Below are 9,954 nucleotides of genomic sequence, written 5' to 3'. Positions count from 1 at the left end.
AGGGGTACAAAGCTGCAATTACATAAGATGAAGAAGCCTAGAGATCTAACTTACAACATAATGACTACAGTCAATAACACTGTATTCAATACTGGAAGTAGGCTAACAGTTGATTTCAGGTGCTCTCATCACACAAAAAAATGACAACGATGTGAGGAAATGATACGTTAATTAGCTTGACAGTAGTAATCCTGTCACAAGTCACGTGTATCAAATCATCATGTTAAATACATGCAATTTTTTATTTTTCAATATATATATAAAAGAAAAAAATGAATTCAATTAAATTAAAATTAAAAAGATCCCTGAGCGATTGGCAGAAATAGTAAAATGTTTGTAGAATTATAACGTGACATAGATGTTAATCGTCATTTCCACCAAAATAGTTAAGGTACTGATACTAATTGGCACACACATACGTACACACACACATCCTCCTTTACAGCTGCATTTCCTCTTCTGCCTCCACTCAACCAACCACCGCCACCACCTGCATCAAGTGATCCTGCAAGATCACAGCGCCACCTTCTGGAAAGACAAGGGAAGGATGACAGCCCCCCAGGAGAACAAAGCAGGTGACAGAGGTGATGTGCAGGGCAGGGGGCCACACACCGGCCTAGAGGACCTTGTAGAGAAGGGGCTTCACCAGACAATGGCACCCCGAGCTGTCCAGTACAGCGATCAGCAGCCACGTAGGGCCACTGAGCACTTGACACGTGGCTAGTCCTCCCTGAGATCTGCTGCTTTCAAAGGCTTAATATAAAAAAAGAATGTAAGATACCATGCTATTAATTTGTATACCGACTAAGTGCTGAGGTAATACATTAGGTTAAATAAAATATGTTATTAAAATGAATTTCACTTGTTTCTTTTTAGTTTTATAATGCAGCTACTAGAAAATTTGAAATTACATCTGTGACTCGCACTATGTTTTTATTGGACAGCACAGATGTTAGCTGTGTTTTACAGAATATAGATCCCCAGGGATCTTAATGTCTTCTCCCTCAAGTATGTCTCTGCAAGGCGTCTCTAATTCTGCAGCTCGGTAATTCCCCTTCAGACCTCAGCTCCACAATCAGCATCCGGTTCCTGTGGGCATCAGCAGCCTCAGCAGAGAGTCTAGCACGTCGTAAGTGCACAATGAATACTTGGGGAATGGGCCACTAAATAGATGAGCAAGTGAAGTGCCATCAAGTAGAGGGACACCTTGTCCTGAACGGGTGGATCTCTTCTTAGAAGCAACCCAGTCACCAGTCATTCAGGGGGAGATATAGTGAATTAGATGCAACAAATCAAGTCAGAGCACATTTATTATTCTCAAAACCAAAGCCTGATTACAAAGTCATAAAACAGATTTTCTTAAGGCCCTCCCAACCGAGTGCTATTCAAACTGGGAGGCCGAGATCTTATTTACAAGTTGTAAATGGGGCTTAGAAGTTGGGTGGCCTTGAAAGTCCCAGAGTCCCAGTTCCCTTTCTTTGGCAACCACACCTCATCTGAGACCTCACTTCTGTTAGCACCTTATGGCTCGGCAGGCACTTTCTCACCTGTTAGCTTGATCGATTTTCACATCTGCTCTTGAAGAAAGCCAAGCAGTATTATTTATTATCACCTTTTTATGAGTGATAAGTTAACTGATTATCTGATTTCCAAAGGTAATTAACAAGGAGGCCAGGTCTCTCCCCTTGCTCTCCACCACCTGCTGTGTGCTTGATGCATTGTATCACATGGGTATTCTAAGCGCTCCCTGGCTGTTTTATAGTTTCCGGGTATTTCGTGTATGCATTTTCTTGAAGAGCATTTGACCGGCTGTGTGACTCTGTTAAAACTTTCCGTCTTATTGGCCTCGATCTTCTCATCTGTAAATTGGGAGGAGAGAATTAAATTATCTCCAAGGTCCTTCCTAATGCTAAAATCATGCGGATCTCTGAACGTGCACCAAAGGCAGAAGCCTGTGTCTCATTCCTCTCGTGTCTCTCCTGCAGGATTTTGCAAACAGAAGCTGGCTTTGCCTTGCACAAGGAGGAAGCTAAAATGTCCCTTGCTCTCACCGAGCCCAGTTCTACACACACACACACACACACACACACACACACCACCGGCTGCTATAGGAAGGAAACAGCGCGTGGCCCTATCCGAGTTGTCTGGGCCAAAGCCGCCCAGAGGATCCATCTCCAGATGTCATCTTCATGAAGTATTCAGTGCGTGCTCCCTCGAGCTTCTGTGAGTGGCAGAGGCTATTCTCCCTGGCGTTTCCCTCTGCGCGCAGACCCCTGTGCCCAGATCTCTCTGTACCTCTCCCACCCTCCTCTCGTCCTCTCCGGGTGCCGCTGTCGCCCTGTCTCTGCCTTTTGCCCTTGCCTCTCCATCTGCGTCCCCAGAGGTCTTGTCCATCCTCTTCCAAACTGCATGTGGGCCTCTCTCCCTGCCACTGTCGCCCCTGCCTGGGAGGTGAGGGCTCTACCCTTTGGAGGCATCCCAGGGACATGGGCCTGTCTAGCTCTCTTCTGCTCTACCTTCCAGAGCGCCATGTGCCTGGGAAGGGAGAATCCTCAGGACTGCGGGAACCAGACGCCCTGCACAGGAGAGGCGCACCAACCAGGGTGCCCAGAGGGTAGGGCCTGGGGCTGAATGTGCACCGGATGAGCTGGGGATAAAGTGAAGGGGTGGGCAAGACAAACAGCTCGAGGGGAGAAACACCTGAGCTGGGGGGTCAGAAGCCCCTGAGCAGGGAGAGAGAATAGTCTGGGGTGCACCTACGGCCTCTGGGGGGAATCATCTGAGGACCGGAAGCTAAGTCTCAGCCCTAATCGCTGTGCGCCCTTCATTCTACAGGTGGGCTCTGCCCTGGCTCACCACCTGCTGCCTGTCCCCCCGGAACTTTCTTCACCAGAGCGGGTCCCCACGACATGCCCCTCTGCCGCCTCTGCCCTCGAGGATTCTTCAACCACTGGCCTGGCCAGGATGCCTGTTTTCCCTGTGGTTCGGAGGCCACCCAGCCGGAGGAGGGCAAGGACATGTGTGTCTGCCTGGGGCCTGGCAGAGTGTTCCAGGTTTGTCCTCTGGTGTGGGACCCAAGGACAAGCTACATTTCCAGGACTATTTTTGGTCAAGTTCAGTTCAGGTGTAACCTGACCAGGGTTAGCTCAGGTTTCCAAGTGACACAGGGGTAAGATCGCCAGATAAAATACAGGGTGTCCAGTTAAACCTGAATTTCAGATCAATTACGGATCATTGTTTAGCATAAGTGTGTCTCAAGACTTATGCTGAAAACATATTTCTTGTTTATCTGAAATTCGAATTTAACATTTTTACTTGCTAAATCTGGCAACCCTACTCAGAAGAAAGGGTAGTCTGTTGTTCTCCACCATAACCACTCCCAAAACACACCCTGGCCCAAACCCTTCCAATTCGAACTTTCCCTATAAGCCAACCAATATGTATGTGAATCCTTCCTTTCCTGAAATTTCCTGAGTCTTTTTGACTAAAACGCTAGCACCGGCTGGACCCTAACCAGCATGTGTTGGTTGTCTTCCCTTCTCATCTGACTCCTCTCCAGCCCTGTTGAACCTTGACCACCCCTCCCCCACCTCTCTTTTCTGATCCATCTCAGGTAGGGTCACAGCCAAAGGTGTGGTTCCTCACAACCAGGTTGCTCATCAACCAGCCAGTCTTCAACTGCATTTCCTCCCTCCCCAACCCACAGCCCAGTGATGGGCAGTGCCCCTGCCTCCCAGGCTACCAAGATTTTGGAAAGCCAAGGGGCTGTGTCCCGCGGGAACACGGGAGCTGCAAGGATGGGGCCACCTGGAACCAGGAGGGGCTGTGTTTGACCAAGGATCAGTGGAGTGACCACTGTGCCCAGGAGGTAGGAGGCATCTCCATAGTGCACCCCTTGCACCCCAGCCCTCCACCCAAGAGCTCACAGGCCCAACCCCCTAGCCCTCTCTGGCAACAGGGAGACCTGTGCTCTATACTCTGAAGCTGGAGAGAGTTGGGGGCAGCATCCCCCAGAGAGGTGTGCCTAAAAGTTTGAGTCTTTGCGCAGGTGTGTGCCACTCCAGGAGATGTCCGTGGCTATGACCCAGGCCTGGGGCTCTGTCTGTGCTGGGGACAACGCTCAAGTGGAATGTGTGGTTCCCTGTGCCCCGAGGGACAGAGACATGTCCTGCAGCTCAGCTGCTCTGAGGGCATCCCACAGATTTCCGTCACTGAAGGCACTGGGAGCCAGGTACAGTGCCCGAGCTTCAAACCCTTGCGGGGCTGGGGTTCCCTGCACCTGGGGCCTCTGCCTCCTAAGAAGGAGAGTGCATGACATGCCTGTGCATGGGGTCCTGGCCCCTACTCGCCGACCCACATCATGGGCACAACCTCTAGCAGCAGAGAAAAGGCCCCCCTGTTGATTTAATTTCATCCTATAAAACTCCTTGAAGAAGTGATTTGCTCATTAAAGAGCGGGAAACTGTCTTGGAAATCTTCCCACGTGAGCAAAGCATAGCACCCTGAGTTACGACTCCAGGTTACCCCTCCCTGTGAAGTTCTTAGACTATTGGCACCACCACCCCCCTGCAGCCTTATCAGGACACTCAGACAGGGCTCAAGGAAAGCCGCGTGCTCTCTCCACCTCCCAGCGGGGCAGATGTGTTACTTATTCACCGTGTCTTAAGGGAAGAGCTGACCCTGGACCTCCTTTTTCCCAGGAATTCTACCTTCTGGACAGGCCTTCCTCACCACGTACTGTAGGCCATCCCTGCAACTCAGACCAAGGGCAAAAGCCTGTCCCTCTGTATGTGGTCAGGATGGATGGTAAGACAGCGGGCCAGAGGGAGGCCACAGGTGGGCCCACCACTCAGGACCACACACGGGCAAGCCTTGACCTTTCCATGGCATGAGCATGGCCCCTTCAGGCAGAAGCTAGACGGTGACGGGCAGCTCCCCATGAAGGGACCCCTTGATTTTTAGAAAGTTGAATCCTGCCATGTGCAAATCAGAAATGGACAGCTTCTCTTGTATCCATGCGCTAGGGAAAACTCTCCCCCTAGGTCCTGCAGGTTGAGGGAGATCCCTGTCTTGCTCCAGGGATTGGGTTCCTGGGCCTGATCAGACCAGGTCACGAGCTGCTACACTCCCTTGGCCTGCTCTTCAGGGATCCCGGGTCCCCAGGCCACGATGCAGGTGAGCATCGCAGCTGATGCCTACTGCCTCTCCTCTCCCACCCCCACCGGCAAGAATCTGTCTAAAGGCTGCTATTCCTCATGTTCTGTGTCTTGCTTGCCCAGAAAAGTCGAGTGAAGCCCATCTGACCTCTTCTTGGTCAAGGAGCCCCAACTCTACGCGCCATGGGGATTTGTTGCCCCCAGAGCCAGGCATCCAAAACCCCACAGTCTGCCTTCAAACCAATGATACGCTTGCCTTCCTGGTGACCCATGCGCATTACCAGGAGTATGACCTGTGAGTGTCCAGAGGACAGAGCCCTGCCACCATCAAGGCACTGGGGAAAAGACGCCCCAGGTGACAACCCACCGCCTCCTCTCTCTGTCCCCAGGGGCCACTTCTATAACACACCGCAGGGATTTGACTGGGGGTGCTTCCGGGCCCTCCCTGAGGAGTCCCAGCTCCACGATTGAGAACCCCACCTCTTTCTGCAGCAGTTCCAGCAGCCTGGGGTGTATGTCTTTCGTCTGAGCAGCAACAAGCATCGGAAGATGGTTTGTCCCTGATGGCTGGCCTCATTTAACACACTAGCCCATCATTTCCCCCTCGTCTTAAAAAATACTGCCTCATAACCATCCCAGACAGATCCCCAAGGAAGGAGACACTCAGGGTGTCCCTCTCAGAGTTTCGGGCTCCCATAGTCCTAACAGGTAATTCTGGGGGTTCCTAGGGTTCCCTCCAACATGTGATGTATAGGGAAGGGAAGATCGTGAGGGTGGAAATAACATGTGTATCTAAGGACCTCACAGTGTCCAAACATCTCTCCCAGCCCTCTACTTCATTACCCCTCCTTCCCTACTCCCTCTTTCATCCTAAAGGCACACGTCCCAAGCTCATCTGCACAGGCTTGTATCCATGTGACCTGCCTATGAGGCCACCACTGATCCAGGTGCAGTGTCTTGGGCACACACAGGTTTAGCTCCCCATCCTGTCTGCACAGCTTCTAAGAGGCTGTGCTGACCTCACCCTAGAACATGCATACAGCTGCTCAGTTACTTGATGTGAACTTGTTTCCCAGGAAAACCCAGATTCTGCTCCCCCAAGGTATGCACAAAGATCTAGACTACTTGGTTTGTGCTGACAGGCCCAGGGTCCCACTCTGTCCCCTTGCCAGTCTCTGGCAGACTGTGGGAGAAAGGCTGAACAGATTTCTTTCCACCCAGTACATCCGCACCCTCCCCCCAGGGGGCCAGTGCTTCGGAGAAGGGCCCTTCGCCTCCACGACTCCCAGGCATCTCATCCAAACTGGCATCGCCAAGATCCCCAGGCCCCCGAAGAGGTCTGACTGGCCAGAAGTCCTGGGGGAGATTGTCCTGCTCCTGGGGTTCTGCCTGCTTCTGTTGGTGAGTAAAGCTGGACAAGTGACATCTTAAACCCTGTGCAAATCCATGTCAATGGGCTGTGCAGTGCCCGTTCACGGCAGGCGATCCAACAGCCGCTAAGATGCAAACGTGACAGAGGTTCAGCCTCGGGCCTCCAGTGATCAAAGTTCAGCAGGCAGAATACAGACAAGGAAACAAATGAATGTCAGGGAACATCAGGGGACTCTGGTGAAAGCCTGTCCAGGGCGTCTGGCTGCACGAGGAAGGAGCTGACTGCCCTTTCTTGGTGGGTCAGGACAGACTTTTGTGAAGAGGTGATCCCTGAAAGAGGCTTGAGATATGAGCCGTGGGGGCATGTGGTCCCTGTACTAACAAAGGGGTTGGTGAGTTGGGGGCTGGGAGGGTAATGGGCTTGGGCAGAGGGAGGGGATGAGAAAGGGAGGACTATGTGTGAGGGAACAGAGGCATGAAAAAGCATTCACCTGCTCAGGTAACCAAACGTGGGGGTGCAAGCACAGCGCTGAGAAACGAAATCAAAATGGTTTCATGGGCCCTGCTTTATCCTCTACGCAGTGAGGATCCATTAAAACCTTTGAGCAAAACAAAACAAAAAATTTTCAAGCAAGAGAGAGAAACCCTGGTAAGACTTTTATTTTTACTCTAGCAATAGGGTAGAAGACAAGATGGATTGGGGGGAAAGTCACAAAGAGATAGACAGTCGGAATAGTCCAAACAAGAGAAGATGAGGTGCTCCCGAACTACAGCTGAGCACCGATCTCCCTCCTCCCGGAAGAAGATGCTTCCCCCTGTCCTTCACATCACCCCATTATGTACCATGTAGATTCAGTGTCACAGCCTGACCTGGGCCCGGAAGGCCACTCCCAACCCCACCTTCAGGAAGCATCAGCAAGGATACAACCTGGATGCTTACACTTCCCCAAGAACTGGGATTATATCAGTGAGGAGAGGTCCATCACACCAAGACTCTGATACCCCCAGGGTCAAGGGAGATCATGGTGAGTGGCAGACTCGGGTTAGAATCCCAGAGTTCTCCCCAAATCCAACTGACCAGCTCCTGCTTCCTTTTTTCATGTTCCTAGATTACTCATGGTTTCATTCTCCCCCATTCATTTATTCATTTGCTCAGTAACTATTTATTAAAGGCCACTCTATGCCAGACACCGCCTGGTTCTAGAAGAACGCAGTGTAGATGGGGGTAGAGACATCTAAATAAAAACGTTCCAAGGGGCGCCTGGGTGGCTCAGTCGGTTAAGTATCTGCCTTCGGCTCAGGTCATGATCTCAGGGTCCTAGGATCGAGCCCCATATCGGGCTCCCTGCTCAGTGGGAAGTCTGCTTCTCCCTCTCCATCTACCTCTCCCCCTGCTCACGCTCTCTCTCTCAAATAAATAAATAAATAAATAAATAAAAGCTTTTAAAAAAAGAACTTTCCAAAAGAAAAGTAATATAGCTGTGTACAAAGTGCCCAAGTTAGGAGATGTCCAGCACCAGCCGGAGGAGCGGATCACAGAAGGCACTCCTATGTCACACTAAAGTGCTTCACCTTCTACCCTTGCTACTCAAAGTATGCTCCTCAGATAGCAGCACTCCACCTTAAATGTGATTATGAATCACCTGGGAACCTTCTGCTGCAATGGCTCAGAGGTAGAACCTAGAATTCTGTGTTTCTAACGAGCTCCTCAGCAGAGCTGATGCTGCTCGTCCAAGCAAGACTGTGTCTAGACCATTGAGGATCCGCAGGAAGAAGATGCAGGGAAGATCGGCAGGGAGGCTGAACCTTGCATTTCAGGAGGCTAATCCCGCTTCCCATCCCCTGACAGGTGGGTGCTGGGAGGCCGAGGAGCAGGTAGACCTGGAGTGGTTTGACCCAGAACGCTTCTTTGCGATCCTGCTCAGGCAGTCTCTGTCCGTGACAACGCAACTCAGCCAGACCAAGGAAGAGGTAAGTGGAGAAGCTGAAGAAGAGAGCGGGGTTGAAAACGGGTTCATTGCAGAAGGGAACTGGTTAAAAGGATATAGAACCTAAAGAAATCCTCCATCTATCCATAAGGAATCAGGAAAAAGGAAAGTATCCGGGAGGGGAAACAGATTTCAGATCAAATTTAGGGCTGATTTTCAGAACTTTGGGCTTCAGATCAGTGATAGAGAATCTATTAAGACCACCGCTGGAGTCTCTCAGATCCCCATTCCTGGTCCTCGGTAGCCCAACTGGAATGCATAAATTCAGGCCAGGAGGTGACAGGCGTTGGGAGCAAAAAAGAACACACTAGAAGTCCAAGTACGGAATCTGGGTCAGGGGGCCTGTGGTGCTGCGGCGTCCCTCCCCCGACGGGCAGCAGAGGGCGCTGTGATCAAAGGCAGGAGAGCGGCCGCGAGGCTGTCGCAGGTGAACGCCGCCCTCTCCCGCAGCTCAAACTCCTCTGCCTCAGACTCGTGAGTGAAGCCCGTTCTCTGCGGCAGCTGGGGGGGGCTGAGCGTCGCATCCCAGCCTCTGCTAGCCAGCTTCTGGGGAGCCCCCCGAGGGAGCTGCAACAGGTCGGGCTGTGGTCACCCCTTCCCACCTGGTCCCTGTGCCTAAATGCGACCCCCGGGGCGCCCTGAGCCCCGCCCCCCGGGGCCCCCTCGCGCACGGTCCCATCTCCCAGGCCCCGGGGCCCTTGGCCCCCACGCCCCAGCCCTGCGGATTTCTCGTCCGTCCCTTTGCCTCCGCTGCCGGGCCCGCCCAGAATGTTCTGGAGCCCCCTCCCGGGGCTCGCCCCCGGGCAGCTGCTGGCCCTGGCGTCTGCGGCCCCGCGGGCAAGCAGGCAGGGCTGCGTCTGACCCCACCAGGCTGCTGAGGCTGCTGCCCGGGCCGCGGAGCAGGAGGCCGGGCACAGAGGGCGTCTGGCAGGCCCCGACGCAGCAAGCCTCGGTCGCCAGCTGACGCTCGTCCGCCACGACCTGGGCGCCAGGCGGGAGCAGTGGGCCTCTTTCTGCTCGGCGCTGACGGCGGCTCGGCGGCTGCTGCAGGCCCAGGCGGCCTCCGGGCCCGCGAAGTCCTCCCAGGCCGGGCCGAACCCGGAAGGGTGCGTACCGGGTGCCTCTGAGTCAGGCTCGGTGAGCTCCGGCTTAGGGGAGGCGCGCGCGGGGCTTCGCCAGGTCCAGAGCTGGCCACAGCGGAGGGCCCTTTCCCCCTCCGTCACCGCGCTCCCCTGAGAGGGCCTCCCCCGTGCCCCCACCCCCCGCAGGGAAGCCCCCCGGCTGGATGCTGCGCTGGGCCGCCTGTCCCAGGCTGTGCTGCAGGAGGGCCACCGCCTGAAGGCCTGGGGCGTCCTGGGTACCCGCACTGGGGCGGAGCTGCTGCGGCCAGGTGGGTCCTGCTCCGCCTCGCCAGCGCCCCCCAGGAAACCTGGCCCTGC

General features: G+C 53.6%; 1 protein-coding gene across 1 annotated transcript in view; it reads left to right on the top strand.

The window, feature by feature from the left end:
* Positions 1 to 8,937: 8,937 nt before the first annotated feature.
* Positions 8,938 to 9,954, top strand: part of LOC102741266 (uncharacterized) — a 36,949-nt gene continuing 35,932 nt past the window's right edge. Inside the window, exon 1 of the mRNA XM_081799518.1 lies at positions 8,938 to 9,091. The gene's annotated coding sequence lies outside the window, so the exon portion shown is untranslated. The remainder of the gene's footprint in view (positions 9,092 to 9,954) is intronic.

Source organism: Leptonychotes weddellii, chromosome 11 (assembly GCF_054177405.1).
Source record: "Leptonychotes weddellii isolate Sample4059 chromosome 11, ASM5417740v2, whole genome shotgun sequence".
Classification (NCBI taxonomy): Eukaryota; Metazoa; Chordata; class Mammalia; order Carnivora; family Phocidae; genus Leptonychotes; species Leptonychotes weddellii.
This window is presented reverse-complemented; position numbering and strand designations above follow the sequence as displayed.